This window comes from Ovis aries, chromosome 13, assembly GCF_016772045.2.
Source record: "Ovis aries strain OAR_USU_Benz2616 breed Rambouillet chromosome 13, ARS-UI_Ramb_v3.0, whole genome shotgun sequence".
NCBI lineage: Eukaryota > Metazoa > Chordata > Mammalia > Artiodactyla > Bovidae > Ovis > Ovis aries.
Window position 1 is genome coordinate 33,289,356 of NC_056066.1, and position 16,269 is coordinate 33,305,624.

At 35.7% G+C, this 16,269-nt stretch overlaps 1 protein-coding gene across 8 annotated transcripts in view; it reads right to left on the reverse strand.

Annotated features, from left to right (window-relative positions):
• Positions 1–16,269, reverse strand: part of ZEB1 (zinc finger E-box binding homeobox 1) — a 207,899-nt gene that overhangs the window by 136,514 nt on the left and 55,116 nt on the right. The gene's annotated exons all lie outside the window — the stretch shown is intronic.

A 16,269-nucleotide genomic window follows, 5' to 3' on the forward strand; every position in this document is an offset into this window, starting at 1 on the left:
TTAACAACACCAACATTCCTAAACACATATTAAATAACTTAAGAATATAATGTTTTAAAAATGTTGTATCTTAAAATATGAGGAAATGTTATAAATATATTATTTCAAGTCAAATTCCTGAAAAGGGGTGGAACACACACTGTACATTCACAGTACATTATGCAGGATCAATTGTAAGAATATTAATATAAGTGAAAGGAAACATGCCTTTTTAATACTTTATTATTAATTATTTTTCATCTTTTGAAGAGGTCTACATAAACCAAGTGATAATAGTTATCTATCAATATATGCATAACTATGCTTAAGTAAAGCATTAGCATAATTTTAAAATGAAATCAGAAGATGCCATTCTATGATTTTCATAATTTCAAGTAAATGTTTATGTTTTATTTAATCTGAAAAAAAACCCCACAAAATTTAAACAGGAAATGCTGAGTATTATTCATTTATTTGCTTTCCTGTCACTTACAGACTATTACTAAGAACACAGATTGATTTCCTTCAAGTAGTTTTACAACTCTTCCCAAATTTGATAAATTAGGGAGAAAAAGAAAAAATGCTGAAATCAGTAACAGATACAACAATCATATTGATAAAGAACTAAATACATATGTGTTGTATATGTTTTTTAATTAAAATGCAAGGCTTGTATATCCATGGCTGATTCAGGTTGACGTATGACAGAAATCCACACCATATTGTAAAGCAACTACCCTCCACTCAAAAAAAAAAAAGAAAAGCAAGGCTACTAGAAGAACAAACTATTACAAAATATGTGATTTCATTTGACCCCAAATTCTACATCTGTAGAACTGGCCCTCCAAATACACTGGACGGTGCCCATAGGGCCTTTCACCTCAGGGCACAGGCAACTGTTAAACACACAGCCAAACCACAATAAGAAAACAGGCAGTAAATCCAGGACTGATGATTACCAGTAAAACAATGTTTTAGCTGACAGATCATGCTTTGATTATAGTAGTAAAGAGCTTTCCCTATTTCACAAAGAATTCAATTTAATATCTTTTATCAGGGCATCAGGATTAAATGTGAAAAAAGGAATAAATTTTAAAACAAAACTTTAGAAATCCACTGAATTTAGAACAATATTTCTTATCTGGACATCTTGTGAAACCTTTGAAACTCATTCTGGGGAGAGGAGTGAACATAGTTACAAAGAACTAATGAGCTTAAAGGAGGTAAAGGAAAACATAAAGTTGGAAATTCTGCTGAAAGAAAAAGATTCCACTACTTGGTTGAATCCCAGGTCCAGGAGGGTCAAGAGAGGACATAAGTTCCCCAGACAGAGGCCCTGACTGGGAGCTTCTTTAAAATCCTGGTTCCCATTAGAGGGTGATGGATCCTTTGCCACATCTCCAAAGGCAGGAGGAATGAAGTTTAAGTTTACCACATTTGGAAATTTAGTGTTCAGCACTTAATTGCACTTGCAAGTATAGATTATTAAGGTACAGTACAAGTGACTTAGTTTCTTACACAACTGTCATAAGCAATCTGCTTTCTCTTTTTTATCCTGACTAATGTTTCCCATAGCTCATAGCTATTACTCAGCTCAGACCACAGGGGGATTCTCCAGGCAGCTGCCTCAATGAGGTAAGACAGGTGATGTGCTCAGATGACACAGAAGTATCCCATGGCTATAAAAGGTTCTAGGCAAGCACTGAGGTTGAGAGCAAGCAGGCAGTCAGGGACAGCAGACCCATCACTGGCCCACTGCCTGTACTCTATGGGATGCTGATCTGGGTTACAAAAGTAGTGTCTTCTGGTACTATTCCTTAGACTCTTTTACTGACTCGCATTTCCAGTTCTAAATTGTGGCCTTCAGAATTGACTGATCAGTTAAGTTATTAAGGACTTGTTCCTGTATATTCCTCCCATCGGTTCTCTCCACAGCACTTAAAACAGAATGTTTTGCAATAGTTGATTTCTGTATCTGCTCTGTCCAAATGTAAGCATTAGCCACACAGAGTTACTGAGTACCCAAAATGTACTAGTGTGACTGAGGTACTGAAGATTTAATTTTTACTTAATGTAAATTAATTTGTATTTAAACTGCCACGTAGGGCTGGTAGCTACCATACTGAACAGCACAAGTGTGGGGTGCTGCCATTATTTTCACTTGACTTTCTAATTAGCATTTAAAAAATCACCCATTTCCTTCAAATCTAACATAGATATTTTAACTGCAGATACCTCTTTACATAGGTACATACAAGTATATACACACTTGTAACCATAACTTACACCTAACATTTCTCTACATTTCTAGAACTGCAATGCCCAATACTGTGGCCACATGAGTATTTAAATTTAAATAAAATTAAAAATTCAGTTCCTAAGGTCCATCAGCCACATTTCACATGCCCAGTAGCCATGTGTGGCTAGTGGCTATGATATTAGTGTAAATCATAGGATATTTTCATCAAAGCAAAAAGTTCTCTTGGACAGCTGTTCTAGAGTCTTCAAAACTTATTAAAGACAATATTTTACAGTGATGTTCTATAATTAGTCTACATATATGATTTATAATTAGCACAATATTTATTTCCTAAATCCCAAGTGAAATATTTAAACATTACTGTGATTCTGAGTATACATGCCTGAATCACTCCCCAAGAGTTTGGTGTTACTGCTTATCTTGCAAGATTAGATTTAAGAAAATTTAGCCCTTTTAATACAATGAAAAATCTATATTTCCAAGTCATAATTTGTAGTTTTTTGGTAAGTGAACAGGTAAATACTCCCCCTCATACTACTCTTATTTCTTTATTCTCATAATCTGTCATACTTTTTCTCATTTATATGTTAGGATCTTGAAATCTAAATTTGCATATTCTGCAATAATATGAGACTGTCAGATCTGTTATCACTTCCTCTGTAACTTCTGTTTTAGATATTTTCCACAATTTTCAGTGATCCTTTTTATTATAATATTTTGATCTGCCAAACATTTTTAATATTCAGGGGTATACTTTACCTTGGTGAGTCCTACCAATGCTTCATATATGAGATGTAAAAGCATTTCCCATGCTACTTAAAAAAAAAATTCTCTCTGGTTGTATAAAGTATGGATGAATGCCTTTTCTTGTCTTATCCCTTTTGCAGTTATACCACTACCTAATACTACTGAATGAATATCCTTTAAGTGGCCTCTCCTATAATGAAAAATAGTTAAGTTGTTGTAAGTACATGGGACTAAATTTGGATTCCTTATAACATTCCTGTAATCCATGTTTTACAAGACAGAAAAAATACTTTTCAGACTCCCTCTAACAAAGGCAATTGGATTAGTTTAGTAAAGAGTAAAAGTGGGGCAAGGATGTGGGTAGTAATGTTTTGCCTAAAGATTAAGATAAAACTTGCCGAGTCTCTAAACTCACTGAATGCTACATTTTAAAAATACTAGTAGAAGGGGGTGATTTTCCATCTGTATTGACACTGGCAAAGAAATCACAGTGGCCACCGAGGCAAGAAAGCTGAGGTCGTGAGGGACAGGGATTTGCAGAGGTCACAGGATGAAGGGCATTTCTCTCAACTCCCACTGACCAAGAAGTCAGGGGCTCAAGGAAAACTTCTGTCCAAATCTGCAAGCGGAAGAGAATTTTCTACTATCTGAGTTACACGTCTGTTCCGGCATCATTACCACTGATGTTTTAAACGTTTCCCAGTATGTAGCAGAATGAGACTTACCCTCTCTGTTGAATCACTATCAAATAAAGTAAGTCACTAGAAAATCTGAAAGTCAGAAGTAAACTGAGAAATCTATTAATTGCTTATAGTGAAATAATTTGCCAACAATTCTCAAGATTAATAAATAGTTTCTCTTCATTTATTTAAATATTAAGATGCTTTCAAATGTTTTAAGTTTCTTTCAGAAGGTCTAACATCTTTCTCAAATTTATTGGTAAGTATTATGCTTTGTTACAGTTCTGAGTAGGGTCTTTTTCCAGTGTTTTTTCAGTTGGTATAAAGATACAGTATATCTAGAACTTTATTTTTCCTATTTATAAAAATGGCTTTAAAGCTGACTGTCATAGGTTTTCTTAATCAGTCATGTCATCTAAAAGTGAAATATTTTTCTTATTTTGTTAACAGTATTAAATGGAGTTACTGGTGGTTGTTAAATAAACTAATAACAAAAATAACAGTTTTGCTCCTGAATTTAAGTTTACAAATCTGGCAATATTAGATCATCCCTTATATGCTACCCACCTATACAGTACTACTCTGCCCTGTGATACTGTTTGGCTTGCTGAAGTTCAACTAATCACTCATGACTCAGCAGGGAGAAACATATTTGACCAAGTAGAACTTGGAAGAAAAGGGTCCCAGTTCCTAAATGATCAATGCTGTATATGCTAACTATATAAAGTTGTCCTAATACTGACACTGTTCATAAAAATCAAGTAAGAAGTATCTTTACTCTATAAAAATCCTATAATTACATGGTCACTTCAGTGCTATGTGATCTTCATACCTAAAGTTACTCTTGGATAGTAAACTAGATATTTAAGATTGGGAACTCATATATACCCATGGCAGATTCATGTCAATGTATGGCAAAACCAATACAGTATTGTAAAGTAAAATAAAAAATAAATAAATAAATAAAAAGATATTAAGAGCACTGGGTTTATTTCTAGGAAGAACTATTTCAGAGAAATCAAAAGTCAAGTTTACAAGGGAAAATTCTTCTTAGAAGAATTTCTAGTAATAAATGTGGATGGTGTAACAGATGAAAATATTTGTTATCCTGCAAACCCGAATGATAGAACTGATTCAGAAACAATTGGCAACGGATTAAACCACAAAAGGAAAGGGGGAAAGGCTCCATGGAGAGACTGGGCTGTTGGCACTGACCAATTCTAGCACTGCAAAGAGTGCGAAGAATATGCCAAGCAGACACCACATGCTCCGTGACGTGGTTCAGCATAAAGGCACAGCTTCGTGTATGAGGTATTCCTGTCCACCCCACCTAAACCCGAAAATCAAAGCTCGACCTGGATCTAACCAGGTCTTTTGAGCTAACTTCTAATTTGCAGGAAATGTAGATGTCAATGGAGTATATTAACTGAGAAGCCACCAGAAATATCCAGAATAGGGGCTATTCTATGGGACAACTTCCCCAGCTCCTTTAAAGAGTCAAGAACAGGAAGGAAAGAGAGATGAAGAGAGGAAGGGAAAGAGGAAGGAAGAGGCAAGGGGGAAGGGAAGTAGGTAGTGAGGAAGAAAAGACTTCAACTAGGCAGCCGTCCTAACAACCTAACACGACAAGGATTTTGTGTGGCTTCTGAACAAGCAGCCCAAATATCATGTGAGAATTTTGAATCAAAAGCATAGGGGACTGAATAGGGAGATAGCATCAGCTGATACAAGTAAGTTTTGTTAATTTTGTTTGATGTGTTAGAGGTATTGTAGTTATATTAAAAAGTCTTTCTTTCCCTCCTGTATAGCTCAGGAACTATATTCAGTATCTGTTGGAAGAGAATATGAAAAAGACTGTGCGTGTGTGTGTATTTATAGGGGTAACTGAATCACCCTGCTATATGACAGAAAGAGAATATGAAAAAGACTGTGTGTGTGTGTGTGTGTGTGTGTGTGTGTGTGTGTGTGTATTTATAGGGGTAACTGAATCACTCTGCTATATGACAGAAACTACCACAACATTGTAAGTCAACTATACTCCAATAAAATAAGCTTTTAAAAAGTCCTTTTTTTAAATAAAAGAGTTGACTATTGTAGAAGGTAGGAGTAAAAAAAAGATTTGACATCTGGGATCTTCTTCAAAATAGTTGAGAAAACAGGAGGAGGTAGATGAAGCAACTGTGGCAAAATTTTCTAATTGTTAAATCTGGACCACAGATATAGACAGTTTATTACACTTGTCTCTTTTCCTTTACATGTTTGAAACTTTTCATAATTATAAAAACCCAGGCCCCCAGAATATCACCTATTAAGCCAAATACAGTCTAAGTAAAAATAGAACTATTATCTACTGCCTTGCCACACACTGAACATGCTCACCCTGTACAAAGCAAGGGTGCAAAAGATAGTACAGACTGCCCTGTGGTTGGCACAGATGTACCCACATTGTAAGACAGTCATTTAAAAATTAAATTTGACTTGCATATATTGTTACTGCGTATATGTGTATATGCAAGGAAAAATTGTAAATTTTAGTCCAATGATACTTTAGGAAACAAAATATCAGAGAAACAGAAAAATCTGTACCCCTAACAAACAAATATGAGATATTATGGTTTGTCAGGTACACTGAACCAATTCAAAGGAAAGTACTTTGATATTATACCTCTTTCATATCTCAATAAACTCATGCTGCCTTCTGATTTTAATGGTATGTATTACACTTGGGTTTGCATTTTCAAAACTATTCCCGATTCAAATGACCCCTCCTTTAACCAACCGATATTCTTTTCTCTGAATGAGGTTGACTGGTCTCAGCTAAGTGACAGGAGGTTGTGGGTTACAGCCTCACTGAGCAAAATATAAAACAGCATAATATTTTATTCACAGCAGGTACTCAAGTATTCAAGTGACAGATTTTAACACCCCCACAGGTATTTGGATTTATATGTTCCTCAAACATTTAAATGAATCTCTAAGGGTAAAGTATGTGGCAGAGATACCCTGAAACGTGCCCCTCATATGCTCCACGACATCACCACCACCATGGAACCACAGTCATCATTTATCTGTCTCCACATAAAATGTCCCTACAGCATAAGAGAGAACTGTCTACTTGTCTTATTTTCACAGTAATTAGAGATGTTATCTTTTTAAAATTCTTGGTTTTGCTTTTTCTGTATTAATGATCGCTTAGTGATGGATAGGACTTTTTCCAACATGGTAACACAGTAAGCAAATCCTCCACAAATTTTGTTAGTTTTATATTCTTATAAACTTAAGACTTCTTTCATATGACGGCATGTTAGTATTTCCTCCAAATAACTTGTAAATTTAAATGCTATCCTTGTCCAAAAAGCTTTGCTTTTAATGCCTTGTTATATTTTAACATTTAAAATGCAGCAGGCGTTCTTAATGTGTGTGCAGTCACTTCAGTCGTGTCTGACTGTGTGATGCTATGGACTGTAGCTGGCCAGGCTCCTCTCTCCATGGGATTCTCCAGGCAGGAATACTGGAGTGGGTTGCCATGCCCTCCTCCAAGGGACCTTCCTGACCCAGGGTTTGAACCTGAGTCTCTTTTGTCTCCTTCATTGGTAGGCAGGTTCTTTACCACTGGCACCACCTGCGAAGCCTATTCTAATTATGACTATAATCTCATCTGTAGGTCAACAGACATACAAACCAACTTCCTACATTCACTTGGCTGGGAACACATTGGGGCCCAGATGCCTGCCACACACTGAGGCAGAGCTGGGCAGTACAGGGGACCTTTAACTAGCAGCTTCTGGTCACTCTGCTCCCCTTTAGCAGGAGTAGGTGGTATTTACAGGATTCAGTGAGATCATATGGTAAAGTGTATACATACAAGCACAAACGATGCTTGCTTATGTCTTCTCCCTTCAAAGGCTATATACTCTACTTGAATCAGTAAAGTACTCTGGAAACTCATGATACCGTTTATATAACTAGAAAACCATACACTGTTGTAAAGGGCAGAGTTGCTATGAACTACTATAATTATTTAAGACTGGTTTATAAAAAACTAGTTTAAAGATGTAAACAAATAACTTGGAACCTGCTAGAAATGTTTACTGGAAAAAAATTTTAATCATATGGCAAGGAAATCAGTTTGAAATTGGGTAGACTAAAGCAATCCACTCCTTGACTATTGCCTGGAAAATCCCATGGACAGAGGAGCCTGGTAGGCTATAGCCCATGGGGTCGCAAAGAGTCTGACACGACTGAGCGACTTCACTTTCACAGCAATTTTACATTTCCCTTGTGAAGTTACAGAATAGTACATAATTTATATGGGAATATTTGAAAAGCCCTGAAATAGTATATGTAAAAATCAATAATGTATTTTTACTTGATGGTATCATGTAAAATACCATGTAGAACAGAAATCTTTACTCAGCATATAAAATAAAAAGCTTAAATGAATTCTTAGCTTTTCATTTCAATTTAGGGCAATAATATGGAATGGATATATACATACTGTGTGTACATATGCACACACACACACGCACATGCATACACATATATATATAACATATACACGTAAAGTGAGGAGACTTGAGACCTGAGACAGCCTCAGTTAGAGCAGTTCATATATCTGCGATCCCTCCACGTATCAGTTGCAGAGCAGGAACTAGGTCTCAGATCTTCGGCTTGACGTCTAAGTGTTCTTTCCATGGTTTTAGTCTTCCTAAGGCCTAAGCACAGTGACAGCATAATTCTTCTGGCTATCATGACACTACTATCAGCAAGTGCTAGACAGCTTAGTAAGTGCTCAGTAACTTACCAAGCTGATTAATTCTATCCAGCTGATTAGGGTCATGGGAAATGATACTTCCAGTGTTGAAATGATTCTCTCTTACTAAGACCTTACAATGGAAGAAGTAATTCTATACTGCAAGCAAAAATAAGGACACTAGAGTATGAAACACCTATCTTAAATTTAATTCAAATATTTCATCTGAAAATCATTGAAGTACTTGCGCTTATTGTGAATTGAATTGAATTAATCTACAAATACAAAAATTTTCTTTGTACACAGAGGGGTTTAAGGCTGCAAGCTTATAAGTCTCAGTTAATAGTCAAACCCAACCGATTTGATTCTAGAGCCCAACCTCTTAATCATGACAACTCAGAAATGTAAAACTGCTTTGTATTATTTTATTAAGTGATCATACAGGATAGGCTTTATGAGCTCTGCCGATATTCACATTTCTTGGTACCTTAGAAACTTCAAGTCTCCTTATTTTAAGTAAGCTATTCAAAAGCCAAGAATGTATAAGTCCCTACTAATTTCTAAGACCCATTCTCAAAGAGTTTCTGTTCAATTTTTATGTAAAAATGAATAACCTCATTCAAGAGGAAAATAAACTGAATAATGAACACACTATAGATCAATTCTCAAGGTATCCTTAAGAAAGGATGCTTTAAAAAAAAAAGTCACAACTTTACTGTAATAATTTCTAGGTTAATGTCTACCCTCCCTGACAGACCCTAACCTGAAGGTGACATCAGTCATATTTATGACTACAACCCCCTATGCCTAGTGTAGTGCCTGACACATACAGCAGCCTGTCAATAACAATTTACAGAATGAATGAACGGGATATACTCTTTTATCTGTTATATTTATTTAGTAAAGATCCCTAGCATGTGTGTGCTAAGTTGCTTCCGTTGTGTCCAACTTTTTGTGTCCTTACTGACTGTAGCCTGCCTAGTTTCTCCTCTGTCCATGGGATTCTCTAGGTAAGAATATTGGAGAGAGTTGCCATGCCCTCCTCCAGGCAACTGCCTGACCCAAGGATCCAACCTGTGTCTCCTCCACTGGCAGGGGGGTTCTTTATCACTAGCACCACCTGAGGAGCCCAAAGATCCCTAGTAGTAGCAACTAAATATTGCTTATAACATTTTACATAAGACAATACATTTTTATCATCATTTAATATATTAATTTTTAAGATGTCAAAATTTTTCTTCAAATGATCCTTGTGATTTTTATCAGCAAAAATTCCTTCTTTATAAACTTCTGTCTTAGGTTCTTAAAAGAACGGATCTTAAAAGGTACTCATTTTCCACATTTAAAAGCTCTTCCGTCTATGAACTGAAAATGATTTTTTCCTTCCCACTATTATAAACAATAACTTTTTATTAAAATTTATCTTTCTGAAACTTCAAATTCCACACCATTGCTAATCATCATTTATTCTGATAGTGGTAGCCCCCGAACTTCTTTTAGAAGCCACTGTATCACAACATACCAAGCAGATACCGATTCGCTAAACTGAAGTTACAGTTATGTCCATCATAAAAATGATGACTATTTTTGTTTGCTTTTGTTTGCTTAGAAACAAGAGTCATTTTTCATTCATTTTAGTAAAAGAAAGGCTATGTATCCCCTTCCATCTGTGATGTTTACATAAGTATGTGGTTAAACATCTTTATGTGGCTAAATACCCAATTCTCCACCTGTCCATGGACCACTTGAAGCTAAATGCATAGAACCTAAAAGAGCCATCATAGAAATGGGATGTTATAAAAACTGCAAGGCCCGCGGCCCAGCCAGGATCATTTTCCTCTAGACACTCCTCCTGGGAGGATGGGAATGACATCTTTCTCCCAGCAGTGACAAACAAACTGCCTTATCAGCTGAGCTAAGATATTCAAATCAGAATACTTGAAAGGGAGGCTGGAGTCCTTCTTCTGAGTGTACCCGGGAAAAAATTATAACAGAAGTCACTGCAGAGACAAGTCAACATCACAAACTTGAGGAGGAAATTAACAACAGACTTACCCTGGATTTTTGCCACTTGAAAAATAGTTGTAGTTATTTAATTTTTTAAATAGCTTACATATTTTAGTAGTAAATTAGGGGAAAGAACATGTCTAATCTAAAAGTAAACCTTTCTGATTTTAGGTCCTTACTAGATTGCATCCTCTGATTCAATCTGCTTTCATATTATCAGCTGAATAAAGAAAAGTGAGTCTTCAATGAGTTGTTTTTTAATGTTGACAGATCTAACTTAGAAGCAAACTAACTTTATCATTTTTCAAACATCACTTCCCTTAGACAAGATTCACTGTGTCCTACAGAAGAAGTGTAAATATTTAGTCATCAAATGGTCTATCATATATATTTTCAAAAATTTAATAAAATATGCATATTTCAGAATAAGCTATAAAAGAAGCAAATTTTACAGTTATTTCTTTCAAAAAGGGATAAAAGTTGATTAAGGAAATCATACTATTATTTAAAAATGTCTTTACATAACAACTCAATGATATAAAGTGAGTGATAAATTCCTGTGCTGGCCTGACACTAGAATGGAGAGGACAGTGCTAAGGAGAGGACAGTGCTAAGGACAGGACAGCGGTTAGTTCATGGATGACATCTATTTTAATAATCTTAAATTCAGCTGAAGAAATCAGGGCCATCATTCACTGCATTCAATCTTAAAACGTAAGAATTCTCTCCAGAAAATGAAATTCTTATAAGAACATGACTTTAACAAGGCTTTGCTGCAAATTCTTAAGAACATCTAAGAGAACAGAATAGCAGCAGAAAAAAACTTTCCGTGGTTAGAATTCAGTCTTTCTGCATGTTTCGATTAGAAGATATTCATTTAATAAATGATACATATTAGAAGTTCAGAAGACAAGTCATCGGTTACCTTAGTAAATAAATAAGAGATCCCTGCTTTCCCGCTTTCCTCACACACCTGCTTATGCCTCTCCAAAGTACTGGTTCCAGCTGCAATTTTATCTACACTGTAATCACCATCTACACTGCACATTTAAGGGCAGTTCGGAAGCGCCTCCGTTCTGAACGGCACCATCTTCCTTTCGGCACTCGGCTGCACGGGCGGCACAGAGCAGACTCTCCACAGACCGAGTGCAGGGAGGACAGATGCCGCCATCCAGGGCACCAGGCTCGCTGTCAGCATGAGAATGTTCTTATGGTGACAGATGCTGTGTGAGGCGCTTGTCACACGTGCTGGTCCTGACATGTTTGTTATTAAGCTCTAGAAAATACAGTCACATTCAACTAACATCATTTTGACACCTCTAATTGCAAAAGAAAAATTACCCAAACTATGTCAATCTCAAAAATCGTAAGTCTGACACAGAATCACAATCTATTATTAATATCTGGCCTTCATCACACTGTCCAGTTATCACAAAGTTACTATGTCCACAGAGACACTCAAGTAAGCTCTGATAAACACTGATTTTGGATTTCAACCTTTATAATTTACTAATTCCACTCCTGTCCAAAGTTACTATAATGAATCATGGATCTGACAGGACACAGATATTCAAATAAAGGGGCATACAGGAGCCAAACACAAAGAGGATAAAACTATTAAGTTTCAGGTCACTTGAAGGACATAAAAATGTAGCCAAATTTGAATTATTTTCTCAGTGCAAACATGTGAAAGGCAAGAGAGGTCTAATTGTTTCACTACAGTTTGATACTGTGCTATATTATAAACAGCTACTCCATTTTATTCTGGCTACATAAATATCTTAAGAACTTTGTATTTTGCACAGAGGTATAGTAATAATGATGTTTTAAAGGCCCAATGTCAGACTCAGTGTATTTGATTATTTGATATTATACTTTCTTTCTTCCTCCCTATCATCTTATAATGTAATTAAAAAGGAAGCAGGAATCAACAGGCTACTTCACTGCAAAATTTATGACATTTACTTTGAATGAGGAGCAGCTATGAAACTAATTCAGTTTGGTAGAAAGTTTACTCAAGGAACATTTAAAATATGCTATTTTAAAATGATGATTAACTACAGCAGAACTATAAAAAATTGAATGTGTTAAACTGACACACACACACACACACACACACACACACACACAGTAAGTTAAAGGGAAACTCTTACCATGGGTTTTCTTTTGCCAGTCAATTCTTCCACAGCTCTCCCGGCAGGGCCTTCCTCTGTCGACCAGACAGCAGCCAAATCACAACATGACTTTTGGATGCTCACGTCTTCAGATGGGAGTTTTCGGCCAATTGCCAGTTGAGAATTTAAACTGAAACTAAATTACCCAAACTTTATTAAATTGTTTCCACATCCACTAACTGATAATGAGTAAAGACTCTAAGCTGGAAAATTAAGTGAGTTGAGTTTGATTCACCTCTTTTCAAGCATTTATTAACATGTTTAAGAAGAAATGCTAGGGTAAAAAATATTATCTTCAGAGAACAGTTTTAAGTAAACTTCAATTGTTTCCAAAAAGTTCCCACAATTATTCTGTAACCCAAGTTAACACATGACAAAGATGGTATTTATTCAATGATGTATCTATAAACTATAGAGTCACAAATTTAAATTCTGTCATTGAATCTACCTGAAAACTAATTATAATATGGGGACACACTCTGACAGCATCATCTATACTTATATAAAGTATTTAAGTCATCACCTACTTGCAGTCCACACCATTAAGAAGTTAAAGGTTACACGCCCTGCCTGCAAGCATCATCCTCTGTACTGAGAAGAAAAATGTCTGGCTACCACTTGCAATTACATTGCGCCAACTCTGCCCCTTTTCTGCACCGGCTGAGGCTCCTTTTCTCTCAATTACTACAGTTGATCTTTGTAGCACCTGTCAATTATATATGGTCTTTAATCATTGGGCTTTCTGATTAAGTTGTACAGTCTCTCTCTGTTCTGATACTTCTCAAGTATTTGGCATATTACATTGTTCCACCTGTGGTTAAGATATTCCCTCAGATCCCCAATAGCATTTCTTCCCAGTCGGAAGTTGGCCCATTCAATAACATCTTTTCCCTGACAATGTAAAGCTTCAGTAAATATACAATAAAGCTGAAACGAAGACAGGAAAGCAAAGGAAAACTGTCTTACCTTCCTGAGGTATCATATTTACTACTGATTAAAACCAGTTTCTGAATGTCACCTGTAACAGGTGCAGACTTTTACATAATTAGTCACGCAGGACTCAGATCCGAACGCTGAGCATGACACACCCCTATCCTCAGATTCCATGCCCGCCCTCCTCTCACACACGTGAAGGCAAGTGCACATGCGTCTCTAGCCACCCACACACTGACAGGTTCCTCCCATCAGCAACCTGGTGTTACATACAAGGTATTACATACAAGAGAATATAAAGTAAAGAGTCAACTTATAGTTAAACCAGGAGAAACTGACTTCAAAACAAAGCCCAAAGCTTACCAAAACTGCTGTCTTAAGAGTTAATCACTCTGACCTCAAATAGTTTGATATCCTAGAAACAGGCTTACTCCATTCTATCCAATAATTTTAATCCCAAATCCTCAGCAGCAATAACACTTAAGAACTATTCAGAGATGAACAGAGTTCTTTCCTGGATAGTAGGAGCTACAATGTTAACCTCCTTTCTCAAGGAGTTTTATAATATAAAACTTTGAACACGGGGGTTGTGGGAGGATGTGTGATTGGTAGATTTCCAAGAAGGAAAGATTTCCAAGAAAGAAACAAGCACAAAGTGTTAAATTGTTTGAATAGATTTGTCACATGTGGGGTGATCTGAGACTTTCTATCAACATGTATTTTGAAAGCAGAAAATATACAACTATTTTATTATTATTGAGCCTGATGAAGCCCACAGAGCAAAACTTAATTAAATATAGACTATGACTGTAGGAGTATTCATACCCTTACTCTGGAAGAAGATCAAAGATAAATTCCTTAGTCAAATGAAACTGCAGAACAAGAGATATTTTAAAAATCAAGCCTTCAGTATAAGAGAAACAATTCTAAACTTGTTCATGTCACTAATCATCTTAGTGATTTAATCATTACCTAGTGATTTAATTTAATTTTTAGTACAAGAGACATAATTCTGAAAAGCTACTATCACAGTAACAAAACCATGAACCAGAAAGCACAGAATGCTTCTTTTGGTGTGAACAACATTATTGATAACACACCTACATAACAGAGGTAGTTTCATACTCCAGCAATGATGACTTGTCAAGTGTTTTTGTGCCTATATATAATCTTAAATGCATTCAACTAGTTCATACTTATAACAGTTTTAACATTTAACGACACCCCTCATTTTAATGGAGAAACAGGTCCAGCAGTAATATACTACTTGTCCAAAGTCACAGAGCTAAATAGCAGGAAAATCAAGACCCCTTAAGAACCAATGTTTCTTTTACTATAATTAAGTAAAGAAAGAATTATGCCTAAGAAATAAATATAATTTTATTAAAAAGATGTAAACCTTTTAACCTCAACATTAAATCTCAAACATACAGATCACTAACTCCAAAGACACAGACTCAATACATAAAGTTAGGGGAAGAAGAATGTATGATTAATTTAAACCCCACAGGCATTTAGTCTTACACCCAAATCTTACAGACTCAGAACACGAGTTTGAGGAATATATAAAATTTCATCAAAAGTTTCTCTACAGGCCAGTATCACTGATGAACATAGATGCAAAAATCCTCAACAAAATTTTAGCAAACAGAGTTCAACAAGACATTAAAAAGCTCAGACACCATGATCAACTTGGGTTTATTCCAAGGATGCAAGGATTCCTCAACATACACAAATCAATCAATGTGATACACCATATTAACAAATTGAAAAATAAAAACCATATGATCTCAATAGATGCAGAAAAAGTCTTTGACAAAATTCAGCACCCATTTATGATTAAAACTCTTCAAAAAATGGGCACATTTGTTGCCCTACCTCAACACAGTAAATGCCATATATGATAAGCCTACAGCAAACATTATTCTCAATGGTGAAACACTGAAAGCATTCCCCCTAAGATCAGGAACAAGACAAGGGTGTCCACTTTCATCACTGTATTATTCAACATAGTTTTGGAACTCCTAGCTACAGCAATCAGAGAAGAAAAGAAATAAAAGGAATCCAGATCAGAAAAGAAGTAAAGCTCTCACTGTTTGCAGATGACATGATACTGTACATAGAAAACCCTAAAGATACTATCAAAAAATTACTAGAACTAGTCAGTGAATTGAGCTAAGTCACAGGATACAAAATAAAGACACAGAAATAACCTGCATTCCTATACACTAACAAAGAAAAATCAGAAAAAGAAATTAAGGAATCTATCTCATTCACCACTGCAACAAAAAGAATAAAATATCTAGGAATAAACTTACCTAAGGAGACAAAAGAACTGTACACAGAAAATTTTAAGACACTAATGAAAGAAATCAAAGATGACATAAACAGATGGAGAGATATTCCAAGTTCCTGGGTAGGAAGAATAAAGGTAGGAATAAATAAAACTGTCATTGTGAAAATGACAATACTATCACATGTGATCTACAGATTCAATGTGATCCCTATCAATCTACCAATGGCATTTTCCACAGAACTAGAACAAAAAATTTCATAATTCATATGGAACACAAAAGACCCCAAATAGCCAAAGCAGTCTTGAGAAAAAAGAATGGAGCTGGAGGAATCAACCTTCCTGACTTCAGATTAGATGACAAAGCTACAGTTATCAAGACGGTATGGTACTGGCATAGAAACAGAAATACAAATGGAACAAGACAGAAAGCCCAGAAATAA